Source organism: Dryas octopetala, chromosome 7, assembly GCF_963921425.1.
Source record: "Dryas octopetala chromosome 7, drDryOcto1.1, whole genome shotgun sequence".
NCBI classification, from domain to species: domain Eukaryota; kingdom Viridiplantae; phylum Streptophyta; class Magnoliopsida; order Rosales; family Rosaceae; genus Dryas; species Dryas octopetala.
This window is the reverse complement of record NC_141372.1, coordinates 15,078,156-15,093,059: the sequence shown is the minus strand read 5'-3', so window position 1 is coordinate 15,093,059 and position 14,904 is coordinate 15,078,156. Positions and strand designations below refer to the sequence as shown.

The 14,904-nt window shown below is 35.1% G+C and overlaps 1 pseudogene; it reads left to right on the top strand.

The window, feature by feature from the left end:
- The first annotated feature begins 5,992 nt into the window (after window positions 1–5,992).
- Window positions 5,993–7,034, top strand: LOC147280001 (uncharacterized; annotated as a pseudogene).
- The last annotated feature ends 7,870 nt before the right edge of the window (window positions 7,035–14,904 follow it).

The following is a 14,904-nucleotide window of genomic DNA, read 5'->3' as shown; positions in this document are numbered from 1 at the left end:
AGGTTGTTCTTGTCAGTGTTCTGCAAGACTTATTAAGTCTTTCTCTTTTTGGTCAGAAAAATAATTTGACTACAATGCCCCTGGGCCTTGGATGCTTCCTATTAAATCTTGTTCCGTTGTTCTTGTCAACTCTTTCTTTCTTTAGTAACTGTCTTAAGTCTTTCAATCAATCAGTTAGTCAGGCCATCAAGGTGGTTACTTGGGCGCCTCTGGGTCTGGGCCTTTGATGGGCTTATCATAGTTTTATTTTATAAATAATAATTTGTTAACCTCGTTTTTTTCATTTACAATGTCAGACATATTCTTAATTACTATTTTTGTTCATCATATATTTGTTAAATTAAAATTATGGTTTATATCTCTTCTTACCTTTTTTTTTTTTTTTTTTTAAATATCCCATCTCTCAAAAATGGTTTTTTACATTTATAAAGAATGCAGCTCTCTGTTGTGGAGTGTGTTCAATATTTATTTGTATGCTAATTGTAACATCATCTTCGTTCACATTTTATCAGGGGTGGATGGATGGGAGCATGCTTTATGATTTGATAATTTGATTGAATAATGGAGCATGTTATTGCTTTTGAAATTAAAAAAAAAAAAAAAACAGATGTGTTGGTTGCCCTATCCTCATTTATCTTGGTGATCTTAATGGTTAAATCATATATTCACCAGAGGAAGAAGTTCCTCTGAGCTTTGTTGCTCAATGTCTAACTTTGGGGAGAAAATAAATGGATGGTTTCTAGAGGCAGAGATATGTGGTAGTAGGATCTTTTGATTTGGGCTTAAGAAAAGAAAGCGTATATACCCAAGTTACTTTCGTAAAAAATAAATATTTGGAATAATCCCTAAAAAAATAAATAAATAAATACATCATCCCAATTCAACTAAGCATGGCATCATATGTACATGCTAGCATCAAGTTTGAATTTGAACATGTTAAATACATCAAGATATGAGTCAAATTTCATTCACAGGTTGGCAGCCAAGTTCACGTACATTCAGAAACAATCACATTCACAAGCACACAAGCATTCAAGGTTCATTCACATTTCAACCATCAAGCACTTGTTCAACCATCATTCACATTTCACAGGTTTGGTAAGCACCACTTCCCCTACCTCAATTACGTAGATCCTCCACCAAAGCTAAGAATGCTCACAAGGGAAATTCTATATCTAACAATTTTCTTTTCTTACCCATCATCATTCTCACTACACCCAACATTCACTTTTTTTTTTTTTTTTTTTTTTTTTTTTCATTTTCTCATTATACCCAACCTACTTTCCTATAACACCCTTATGTTAGTAAAACATACGTACATTAACATTAGAATTTATCTCCTTACCCAACACCACTCTCACATGTACCAATACCCACATCACCAAATACCCAACTTCTAAAGCCAACTCTCTGCCACCGCCGCCACCGAGGCTAGCCTTCCTTGCCGATGCAACCACCCACTACAACCGCCGCCCAATCAGCCTTAAATTTGCTTCAAACAAACATTGGCATCCCCACATATTCTCATTTTTCCATCAATTAAATGAATCAGACACATTTTCTTGTTATAAATCATAAGGATTAATGTGTGGATGACCACCATTATCATATCATCATTATTGTATAACCTATGCCTTAATGACATTTTTGTAACCTATGTACTAATGGTGGTAATTAGTGATTTGTAACCTACAAATTTATGGATGGTTAATGATTTGTATTAACCATCCTATCATTGTAAGCCTATAAATAGGCACCTCTACCAAAGATGAAATACACAAGCTTTTTGAGAAACACTCTTAGTTTATAACACGTTATCAGCACGAAGAATCTCTTGATATATTTTCTTTCTTATTACATCGCAGTATTGTTTATTCACTACAACAATTTTGGCCAAAGGCCTCCAATGATTTCCACCAACGTTGGGGGGGTGCCAATTGCTAATGTGGCTGTTCACTAATGTTAATTATTAGTGATTACATTATTAAGTCTGACATGAACAGTGATTGCATATTCAACTAATGATTATGATTAGTTGATTAAATTGTGGCAACCCAGTAATTTAAACTAAAAAAGGGGTTTAATTAATTTAAACTAAAAAAAGGAGTTAAAAAAGGAATTTAATTTTTTGTCTGCTTGCTCCTAGTGGCTAAACCATTACTAGGTTTCCCTATATAGTGGCAGCAACTCTTTCTTCCCACCCTCAAACCAAATAGGATCCAGCATCGGTGGATGTCAAATCTCACCCTAGAAAGTGCCGATCGGTTCAAATCCCCAAATTAAGGGGTTGCTCGTCCTCCAGTCACCATCGGAAAGTGGGTTCCCTTTGGGTTGTTTATTGCCAAATAACTGAGGTTCAATCCTTCCACTGTTGTTGCGCATAGGTGGGGGAAATTCATGAGTTTTTTTGCTTCTATGGTTACCATTATTCATGTTTGTGGCACCTGGACTTGGGTTTTTTCAGAAATTGTGGTTCCTCTTTGCGCTTGGGCTATGCATGAATGAGGAAGCACCTGCTACACCCATTTTTTGTGTAGATGGAGACAATATGCTTTTCAGAAAATGTGTTGATTGCTGGAGGTTCTGGAGGTCCGGTCCTCAACTTCATGTTGGCTTCCTAGAGGTCAAGTCCTCAAGGTGGAGGTCCGGTCCTCTCTCCATGGCTTTGCTGAATTGTACACGTGTATGTATTTTTAGTGATTGTGGTTATTAGTTCTTCTAGTTAGTCTATAGCCTATAGGTGTGTGCCATGTGGCTTTTAGAGGGCAATTTAGTAAATTCGTCAGATAGGGTTTGTTTATAAAGACCTAGCTTCAACCTTTTTCTTCTCATTTTAGTCCTGAAGCAGCCGCACACCCCCTTCTCTTTCTCTCTCTTCTCTCTCCTCTGTTGTGAGCTCTCTTCGGCCATCTCTTCGCCATCCAGCTGCCAACACCGACGACATGGACCTCAATCAACTAGTCTCTTCCTCCTCTCTCTATCCTTGCCTTTTGATTGCTCAACAACCCAATGGAAACATGGATTCACATCTTCTCACAGCTATGTCCCAAGATATTTTCTCCTGCATTCTCCATGGATACAAGTTAAAGGACATGCACGGGTAAACAAATATTTTCTCTCTTCCTCTCTCAAATCATGAAATTTTCTTCTAGGGTTTCGGGATTTTGAAAATTATTACAATTTGTAGATTTGGTGTTTAGAGGAAGATTTAAGTTGTAACTATTATGTTTCATTGTTTCCTTTCAGATTTGGAGCTTTAAAGAATTTCTATCTTCAAAGTCGTTTATATTGTCGCCATCATCATCATCTTAAGAACATCCTCTGGACCACCCAAAGGAGGATATGAAGAATTTCTGGTGAGACCCACCATGAACCTTAATTTCTGCCCTGTCCAAGATCCCTAATTTCTAAGAGACCTCCATATATCCTAGTTGAACTGAGTTTGAGTCATGTTGTGGACAATAAAAAGCGAGCTTCTTTCTTATGAACAAGAGTTTGAGAGTTGATCTGTTTATATTTGTTGTGAATTTGTTTTTTTTTTTTTTTTTTTTTCATTTTTTAGATATGTTTATATTTATTTATGTTTTATAAATTTCCTTATGATTTTGTGGCTATAAACAAACACTTAATTTCGTAGTAAATTCTGAGACTCAAAAATAAAAAGAATATGAAGTATTAGATTTTGCTGAGAGAGGTCCGGTCTTCATGGTGAAGCTGGGAGCTGCTGGAGGTTCTGGAGGTCCGGTCCTTAGCGTCATGGAGGCTTCCTGGAGGTCCGAACCTCAAGGAGGAGGTCCGGTCCTCAGCTTCATGGCTTCAATGGTGAGTTTCTAGAGGTTCGGTCCTTTGGGGAGAGGTCCGGTCCTCAAGCTTCGAATCTACTTCTTGTTCTACATCAATATGGAACATTCAACATTGCATGGTTTATATATTGGTGTATGTATTTGTGTAGATTTTAGATGATTCACAATGGCTAAGTATTGTTGTTGGTTAATTCTATATAAGTACAACAAAAAAGTTTGTTTATCAGTAAATTTAACAACTATGCACTATATGACTTGTAAATGGTGTTCTTGAAGCAGAGAGAGTTACTACTGAAGCAGCAACAAATCAAGAGAATAAAGTTGCATGCTTAAGGTACACTCTTGATAATTATCGGGGCATTTATATATTTATTTTGGTGGTACAATTAAAGAAATTTCATTTTGTAGTTCTGTGAGATTGATGGTATTGAAGGATCTTCGGTTCGTGAAAGGGGATCTTGAAGGGCATCATATTGATGGTGAAAGCTTGGTCATATTTTTGTGAAAACTGATAGGGTATCTACGTATTTTGTAGCGGGTTTGGAGCTGTTGCTTGACCAAGTTTAATTGTTTTAGATGTTTCTAGTTGTAAGAATGTTGAAGGAAACTGATAGAAGGATTTGTAATTTAGGCTTCAACTGATATATATATATATATGTGTAATGCAAGTTACATTCAGTTCAAGTATGTGTTTTCAGATTTTATGAGCAATTTATTAATTAGTAGTGTTCCTTTGAGGTTACATGAAAATTCATTACTATTAATTAGTAAGCATTTTTTTTTTTTTTTGCATGGTGGAGGACATTTAATTACTGAAACCAAATCAGAAACTAATACCAAGAAGATGGGAATGCAGCAAGCTACTGTTAGAATTAGCGAGCTACCTAACCCACTTTTAACAAGATAGTAGAAGAATCCATGGCATATCATTATTTAATAATATCAATCCTCCGCCAATATAGCAACCTCATTAGATATGGTGAACAATTGAAACCAACTAACTACAGCATTGGTGAGGACCGGACCTTGCAGACTGTCATGGCAGGTTTTGGCAGAAGCTTCCACCATTCTTACATGTGGGTGGCCTTAGCTCCCTTGCCACCCCAACACCAACCTCCAACATGCTCTATGATGACTGCAGGGTGGCAATGGGTAATACAAACTAACAACAGTGGCAGTTGCATCTATTCCTACCCAAAAAAAATTGGTTGCCTTTGCTAGATTTTGTTGTAGTGATTATTCTTTTCAATGCTGTACTGTAAGTCGCAATGATAGCATATTTTGATTATCAATGTGCCATTGTGCAAGTTTTCGCATGTTTTCTAATCTTTCTAATTTTATTTACTATTACTTTGAACTCATGTGTGCCTTTATTTTTACATATGTGTGTGCTTCCAGTTAAGTTTAATCCATTTGAGATTGTTTTATTCTCTAACTAATATAGCCATTTTTTATACTTGATTCTTTTGGATGTTTTAATATATTGTTTTTTAAATGGATTAGTCTATGTATAATTGGTTTTCTAGGTGCTACTGTTTTCGTCCATTACTTTTGCTTCGGATTCATCACCATATATTTGTAATCATATAATTGGTTCATCATCAATTTTAAAATCTATTAAGAGCTTTTATTTTTATTCTGAAAATTTGGCTGTTAATTTGTTATTAAGTAACGTGAACTTTCTTTTGTCTGTTACAATTTTCTTTGATCTTTATGGTATTTGTTTTTACTTTACCTATATTTTAAATATTCGATCATTAGTTGTATTTATTTATATTGTCTATTGTTTGATTTTATATTGTTTAAATGTTATCTTTTCATTTGTACATTTATGGATTGTACGTTTCATTTATGCAAAATGTATGGGTATATATATATATATATTATATTTATCATCATAATATAGGACCTGAAGTTCCTAATTTTAGTTATATTGTATTTAGCTCAAGCTTATTGACTCTTGGAACCTGAAGTTTCCATTAGTTTTTTTTTTATTAAGAACCCGAAGTTCTAAATTAGACACACATATCCGAACATGGAAGTTTTGAATGTCCATTGAAATATATTAATATGAACCAAAAGTTCATGGATCCCAACATTGTAAACTTAAAGTTTATATTTTATGTTCTTACTTATTGTATCAATGGATCCTAATTTATTATTATTTTATTATTATGTAGTGACCAAGAATGACCAACTTGACTAAGCTTGAGTTTGTTGAACTTGATATCTCGGGGAAGAATTACTTCTCATGAGTCTTGGATGCTGAGATTCATCTTGAAGCTATGAATCTTGGGAACACCATCAAGGAAGGCACAGACACATCCCAGCAGGATCACGCCAAAGCCTTGATTTTTTTCCATCACCATATCCATGAAGGACTTAAGAGTGAATATCTGGCGGTCAAAGATCCATTAATTCTTTGGCAAAATTTGAATGAGCGATATGATCACCAGAAAAACTGTGATCCTTCCAAAAGCTCGCCATGATTGGATGCACTTCCGTCTCCAAGATTTCAAATTTGTTTCTAAATACAATTCTGCTATGTTCCGAATTAGCTCCCAGCTGACATTGTGTGGAGAAAACATAACAGATGAGGATATGTTGGAAAAGACTTTTTCCACATTTCACGCCTCGAATGTGCTCCTGCAGCAACAGTATCGAGAGCATCAATTCAAAAAATATGCAGATTTGATATCTTGTCTCCTACTGCTTGCTGAGCAGAATAATGAGCTTTTGATGAAGAATCATCAATCTCGTCCAACAGGATCGACACCATTCCCTGAAGTGAATGCCACTACATCACGTGGTCGTGGTTGTGGTCGTGGCCGTGGACGTGGCAGTGGTCAAGGTCGTGGTGGTCACAACCATAACTTGGGTCCCAAAATAGCCAAACTTCGCATCACCACTAGAAGTGGAACAATGGCAAAGGGAAAGGTCCAATGAATAAAGCTACTAAAAATTCTGAGAATTTCTGCCACAGGTGTGGTGTGAATGGTCATTGGTCTAGGGCCTGTCGTACGCCCAAAAATTTGGTGGATCTTTAATTATCAAGCTTCATTAAAAGAGAAAGAGAAAAATGTGGAGACCAACTATGTTGACCAATTTGATCAAATGGACATTTCTGATCCAATGGACATGACCCATCTTGAAGCTTCAGATTTCTTTGTGGACATGGATGTGAACTCTTTTCGTCCTATGATTGGTGACGGGATTGTCCCTTCCAACTAAATTGTTTTTTTTTTTTTAATCTATCTATGTTGTTTTTTTGTTTTCTAGTTATGTTTGTATGTTCTCACATCAGAATAAAGTTTTTAAATTGAATAAAGATTTTAATTTCCTTCATTTTTGAGTAATTGGTTTAATTTATTTTATTTTTATATTAGTTCGCATGGATGAGACTTGTAGATATTCCATTTAAAAAATAATGGTGAAGATGTATGTCTAGCAGATAGTGCGACTACACACATAGTTCTCCGAGATCGAAAATATTTTTCGAAGTTAACATTATCAAAAGCTAATATATGTAACTACTATATCAGGTTCTTCGATTATGTTACCAAATGGGACACAATTTTCCATTCAAAATGCTTTATACTCTGTCAGATCTAGAAGAGATCTGCTTAGTTTTAAACACATACGTGTGAATGGATACCACAATGAAACTACAAATGAGAACAATGTGGAATATCTTTGCATCACCTCCAATATAGATAACCAGAAGCTTATATTGGAAAAACTCCCAGCTTTCTCTTTAGGGATATATTATACAAAAATAAAAATAATTGAAGCCAATAGTGTCATGAACCTGAAGTTCACTGACCTGAATTCCTTTATACTTTGGCATGAACATCTTGGTCACCCTGGATCCACAATGATGAGAAGGATCATTGTCAGATCATCTGGGCATTCGTTGACAAACAAACACATTGTGTTGTTTGGTAACAAGTTATGCAAAGCTTGCTCACAAGGAAAGTTGGTTATCAGACCATCATCATTAAAGGTTGAATTTGAATCCCCAACATTTTTAGGAAGAATTCAAGGGGACATTTGTGGGCCTATTCAACCACCATGTGGACCGTTTCGTTACTTTATGGTCCTAGTTGATGCATCCACAAGATGGTCCTATGTTAGCCTATTATCGACTCGTAATGTTTCATTCTCTAAGCTACTTGCTCAAATAATTAAATTATGAGCACAATTTCCAGATTATTCTATCAAGTCTATTCGACTTGATAATGCTAGAGAGTTTACATCTCAAACTTTTGATGAGTATTATATGTCCTTGAGATTGATGTTGAGCTAGCATCCGGCCAGTTCCCATGTTCATACCCAAAATGGACTAGCATAAGCTTTTATTAGGCGTATTCAATTGATCGCTCGAACTTTACTTTTGAAAACAAAATTGCCAATTTCTGCATGGGGACATGCAGTTTTACATGCTGCATCATTAGTTAGATTGAGGCCTGTTGCCCACAATTCTTACTCTCCTTTACAACTCGTTTCTGGTACTCGACCTAATATTTCACATCTATAAGTTTTTGGCTGTGCGGTATATGTGCTTGTTGCACCCTCAAAACGCACTAAAATGGGTCATCAACGCAGACTTGGCATTTATATTGGTTTTAATTCACCTTTCATTATTAGATATCTCGAACCCTTGCCAGGTGATACTTTTATCGCACGTTTTGCGGATTGTCACTTTGATGAGATTGTCTTCTCGCTAGGGGTGGGCATAATAACCGGCGCACCGAAAACACCGAACCAAACCGACTGTAAAAAAACCGAAAAAAAACCGAGTTGACCAAAAAGTCAACACCGTAAGAGAAAACCGAACCAAACTGTATATGGACGGTTTCGGTTCCGGTTCCATGCTCATTTTACTCGAACCAAACCGTGTAATTTTTTAAAAATATAATTATATATTTTTATGCACATTTTATACATTTCTGTACACATTTTATATATTTGTATACACATTTTATACATTTTTATTTTAAACCCTAAAATATATTTTATATGACCCTATGAGTTTAATATTATATATATAATAATGTTTTAGTATATAATTTTAGTTATATCTTATATAATAAAATTAGTATATTATATTTCTATATACTCTATAGTCTATAGTCTATATAATAATGTTTTGTGTATATAGAGTTATATATAAACTTAGTATATAACTATATAGTTAGTAACTTAGTATATTGTTGTATACATACTACAATAGTTATATATAACTATATAAGTAATATATAATTATAGTAGTATACTAGTATATACTGTAGTAGTATACTAGTATATACTGTAGTAGTATATAGTTATATATATACTATACTCATTACTCTATAGTAGTTATATATAATTTTATATATAGTTATAACTTATAACCCAAATTTGCCCAAACCCCAAACGAAATCTCAATCTCCCCAAACCCTAAACTAAACCCCAAATAAAATAAATTAAAAAAACCAAACAAATAGACAACAAATAGATTATATAATATATATAGTTACAGATTATAATCTTATATTAGATATAACTTATAAGTTATAACCCCAATTTGCCAAAACTCCAAATGAAACCCCAATCTACCCAAATCCCAAACGAAACCCCAATCTACCCAAACCCCAAACAAAACCCCAAATAACTAAAACAGAAAAAAAAAAAAAAAAAACCAAACAAATAGAGTAATACATAAATACTATAATAGACCAAAAACAAAAAGAACAAATTAAAAATCACAAAATCGATCACTTAGTAATCACTTAGAAATCACTCATCACTCATCACTCATCAGACAGTGGCATATCTAAATTAAACTAATTAATAGTGTAAAGTCTGTAATATTAGAATAGAGTCAACACTCAACATACCAAAAACAAAAATAAAAAATTAGAAATCAGTAAATCACATATTCATTATTCATATTCACATTCATTCAGACAAACCTAAAAGGCTAAAACTCGAACCCTCTCTCGAGCCGCCCTCTATCTCTCAGACTCTCACTCATACACTCATCTCCCCCACTCTGTGTCTCTGTGACTCTCATCAGTCTCTCGCGCCGCCCTCTATCTCTCACAGTCTCAGTATCGAAAGTCGCAGCTTCAAGGTATCGAAGGTCTCACGCTCATCTATTTCTCAGTCTCAGTATCGAAGGTCGCCCTCTATCTCTCAGTCTCACACTCTTTCAGTTTCTCACCTTTCATGATCTCATCTCTCACTCTCTCAGTATCGAAGGTCGCAGCTTCAAGGTATATCTTCTCACACTCTCATCTCGTCTCTCATTTCTATCTCTCATCTCTCACTGGTTACTGGTTAGCATGAATTGAATCAATTGATTTGGGGATTCACTAGTTAAGGTTCGAATTAGGGTTTTTCATTTGGGATTTACGGGTTAAAAGTGTTAAAGTGTTAAATGTTAATTGTGCATTTGATAATGAGTTATTGAGTTTAATTTAAGAGTTTATTAGATTTGAGTACTTTGATAAGATTAATGTTTATTGTTTAATAGAAACTTGATAGTTGATACCAGTGGGCATTTCGCATTTGAATGAATTTCTTGGGCATTTATTGTATTTTTTCTTGTTCCAAACTTCCAATGTTAGAACCAGTGGGCATGTTAATTGGAGATGCAATTGTAAATTTGTAATTTAGTTTATGGCATTTATGATGTGAATTGGGTCTGAATTTGTAATTTAGTTAACATCAACTTGTTTTTTTTTTTAGGGTTTAGGCAGTTATGGAACCCCAATCAGAAGTCCCTAGCCACTTCCATTTTGGCTTAACTTGTGCGCTTGGTTTTTTTTTTTTTTTTAACAGAATTCATGAGCTCAGCCACTTCCAATAAAAGTGCCCCTTCAACATTTCAATGACTCAGTGTTAAAGAACTTAAAGTGTAAGTGAACTACCAAAATTTGATTTTGTATGTGGTCTTTATCTATTTTGTATGTGATCTGATTTTTATGTGAATATGATGTTGTTTTGTTACTTTTGTATGTGATCTGATTTTTTTTTTTTTTTTTTTTTTGTATGTGAAACTGGGGGCATTATGAACTTGGATTTTGGAATGTATGAACCTTGGCTGTCTTGGCTGATGGCAGATGGTGCATGTCATGGACTCATGGTGTAGGTCATGGTGCAGGTCATGGTGCAGACAAGGTGCAGGTCATGGTGCAGGTTATGGTGCAGTGCAGGTCATGGTGCAAGGCTTAGAGCTGCTGGCAGCCTGACATAGATAATTAGATATTAATATGATGACTAATGACTTAGTGTAATTTAACTTGTTATTTTTTTGGTTGGCCTGTAATACCTAAAGAAACTAAGAAAGCAGGTTCTTAACTTTGTTTGGTTGTAGACTTGTAGTTATTTTTCTGGTTGTAGTAAACTAGTAACTTTTAAGTGTTACGCAGGTTGTATTTGTTTTAATTTTAAGTAGGTTCTTAACTTTGTTTTAAGTAGGTTGTATTTATTTTAAAATCGTGCATGCTGCACCGAACCAGACCGTCTCTGCAAGGGTTTGGTTTGGTTTGGTTTGGTTTTTCTCTACTTTGTTCGGTTCACAACACCGAACCACACCGAGAAAACATTTCTGGCGTGGTGCATGGTTCTCGGGGTGAACTAAGCCGAACCACACCGTGCCCACCCCTACTTCTCGCCATTAGGGGGAGAAAAGGTTGTTCCTAAGGAACAACGTGAATTGTCGTGGAATGTATCTACCATGTCTCATCTTGATCCTCGTACAACTCAGTGTGAAAATGAGGTACAAAGGATAATACATCTTTAGAGGATTGCTAATCAAATGCCAGATGCATTTACTGATATAGCAAAAATGACTAAATCACATATACCGGCCGCAAATGCACTTGCAAGAATTAATGTTCCAATTGGAAAAACTAATGTGGCAGTAAATGAGTCCTCTGTTGCACGCCTAAAGCGTGGCAGACCTTTAGGTTCAAAGGATTCAGCCCCTCGTAAGAGGAAATTAAAAGTGCATTCAAATCCGAGAGAGAATGCTCCATAAGAGGTTCTTGAAAGAGAAATAACCAATGAACCAACACTTCATGATTTCTAAAATTCTGAAAGGGAAAATATCCTTGAAGAAACACAAGCCCATGAAGAGGCACATGTACTTAACAATAAAGAAATCTCAGTAAATTATGCATGCACTAATGAATTGTGGGATCACAATGAGATTATTATTGATGATATATTCTCATTTGCAGTAACTACTGATATTATAAAAACTGATGATAATATTGAACCAAGATCTATTAATGAATGCAGACAAAGGCAAGATTGGCCTTTATGGATGGATGCAATCCAGGCAGAATTAAGTTCTTTGGAAAAACGTAGTGTATTTGGACCTGTACTTCAAACACCAGAAAATGTTAACCCTGTAGGTTACAAATGGGTTTTTACAAGAAAGAGAAATGAGAAAAATGAGATTGTAAGATATAAAGCCCGTCTCGTTGCACAAGGTTTCTCACAAAGGCCTGAAATTGATTATGAGGAAACATACTCTCCTGTTATGGACTCAATTACATTTCGATATTTAATTAGTCTCGCAGTTTCAGAAAAGCTTGATATGAGACTTATGGATGTTGTTACAACATATTTATATGGAGAGTTAGATGCCAATATATATATATGAAAGTCCCAGAAGGATGAAGCAAAACCCCGAAATATGTACTCAATCAAATTGAGACGATCATTGTATGAGTTAAAATAATCTGGGTGAATGTGGTATAATCGTCTTAGTGAATATTTGACAAAAAATGGTTATATTAATAATCCTATATGCCCTTGTGTTTTTATAAAGAAATCAAGTTTTGGATTTGCAATAGTGGCAGTATATGTCGATGACATGAATTTAATTGGAACTCCTGAAGAGATTGTAAAAATTGCCGATTATTTGAAAAATGAATTTCAAATGAAGGATATGGGGAAAACAAAATATTTTCTCGGCCTGCAGATCGAGCATTGTACAAACGAAATTCTTTTCCATCAGTCAGCCTATATCGAAAAGGTTTTAAAACGTTTTAGTATGGATAAAGCCCATCCGTTAAGCACTTCAATGGTTGTCCGATCTCTTGACACTAAAAAAGATCCGTTTCAACCTAAAGAGGATAATGAAAAGATCCTTGGCCTAGAAGTGCCATATCTTAGTGCAATAAGTGCTTTATTATACTTAGCACAATGTATTAGACCAGATATATCATTCTCAGTGAATTTGTTAGCCAGATATAGCTTTGCTCCAACACATAGGCATTGGAATGGTGTCAAACATATCTTACGTTACCTTCGTGGAACAACAAATATGGGTCTATTTTATTCAAGTGAATCTTCCAATGGCTTAAGTCTTGTTGGATATGCAGATTCTGGATATCTCTTTGATCCGCACAAGGGCCGCTCCCAAACCGAATATGTGTTTACTTGTGGAAATACAGCAATCTCATGAAGGTCTACAAAGCAAACATTGGTTGTTACTTCCTCTAACCATTCATGAAGCTAGCCGAGAATGTGTTTGATTAAGATCAGTAATTCGTCATATCCGAAGCACATATGATCTACCTCCAACAAACACTCCAACTGTTATGTATGAAGACAATGCTGCTTGTATTGCTCAAATATAGGAAGGATATATCAAAGGTGACATGACCAAACATATATCACCAAAATTCTTTTATACACCTGAACTTCAAAAAGGTCAGCAAATTAAAGTCAAGTAAATTCGATCCAATGATAATCTAGCGGACCTTTTCACCAAATCTCTACACATAATGTTGTACTCTTTTTCCTTCGCTTTGGTTTTTTCCCACTGGGTTTTCTAAGCAAGGTTTTAATGAGGTAACTATCATTGTATGGTGGACATCCAAGGGGGAGTGTTATAAATCATAAGGATTAATGTGTGGATGACCACCATTATCATATCGTCATTATTGTGTAACCGATGCCTTAATGACATTCTTGTAACCTATGTACTAATGGTGATAATTAGTGATTTATAACCTACAAATTTATGGTTGGTTAATGATTTGTATTAACCATCCTATCATTGTACGTAAGCCTATAAATAGGCACCTATACCAAAGATGGAATACACAAGCTTTTTGAGAAACACTCTTAGTTTATAACATTTCTAAGTTTTTTGGATTGATTTTTCATATTTGTTGATAAATATGATGTTTTTATATGAATTAATTGGAGTTTTTTGCAGGTAAATGAGGTTTATGGGTATTCATGTCGGAGAGGTTCATTCGATACTGGTATGCTGAATACAATGACAGTATTCAGTAGCCAACCACCAAATTAGTTTAGTATTTTCAAAACACTCCCACTGAATTAATGAATCCAAACATGAATACTTCATATGTCCATTCGATGGATGTCAATCGAGTGAGAGTATGTTGTTTGATGACTGCCTGTCGAATGACTCATTCAGTTGACACCCATCGAAATTTGTTATTGTGTTCGGTATTGGTCCACCTAACAGAACAGAAACTAGAAATTTTCTAGAGCGTCATTTGCACGAAAAATTGGCATAAAGTCACTTTTGGTTCCTGTACTTTGGGGTAAGTAGCACTTTGGTCCAGTCATTTCAATTTGCACATTTGTAGGACCGTGTTTACATTAGTGTCGCAATCATGTCCAATTCGTCAAAATCGAGACGAAAAATGCCGACGTGGCATTACCTGATTGGCTATGAAGTAGACGATTTTGACAGATTGGACCTGATTGCGACATTAATGGAAACATGATCCTTAAAAACTTCAAATTGAAATTATAGGACCAAAGTGCAACTCATCCATAGTACAAGGACCAAAAACAGCTTTTGGCCCAAAAAATTTATAGTGACGATGAGCAATCTAAGCAAAACTTAAGAATGTGCGAAGAATCACAAAAGAAAAATACTTGATTAATAAATATTATAAATCTTCCATGGTCTCGAAAAGAGTTTAGCCGATATATATTATTTTCCAACGACATTAGTTTTATCGACACAATTCTTTTGTTTTTGTTTGTTGTTGTTGGGTTGTTGCCCCCTTTGGGCTTCTGCCTGGGCTATTTCTGTGAAGGCTAGAACAATGATGTGTTC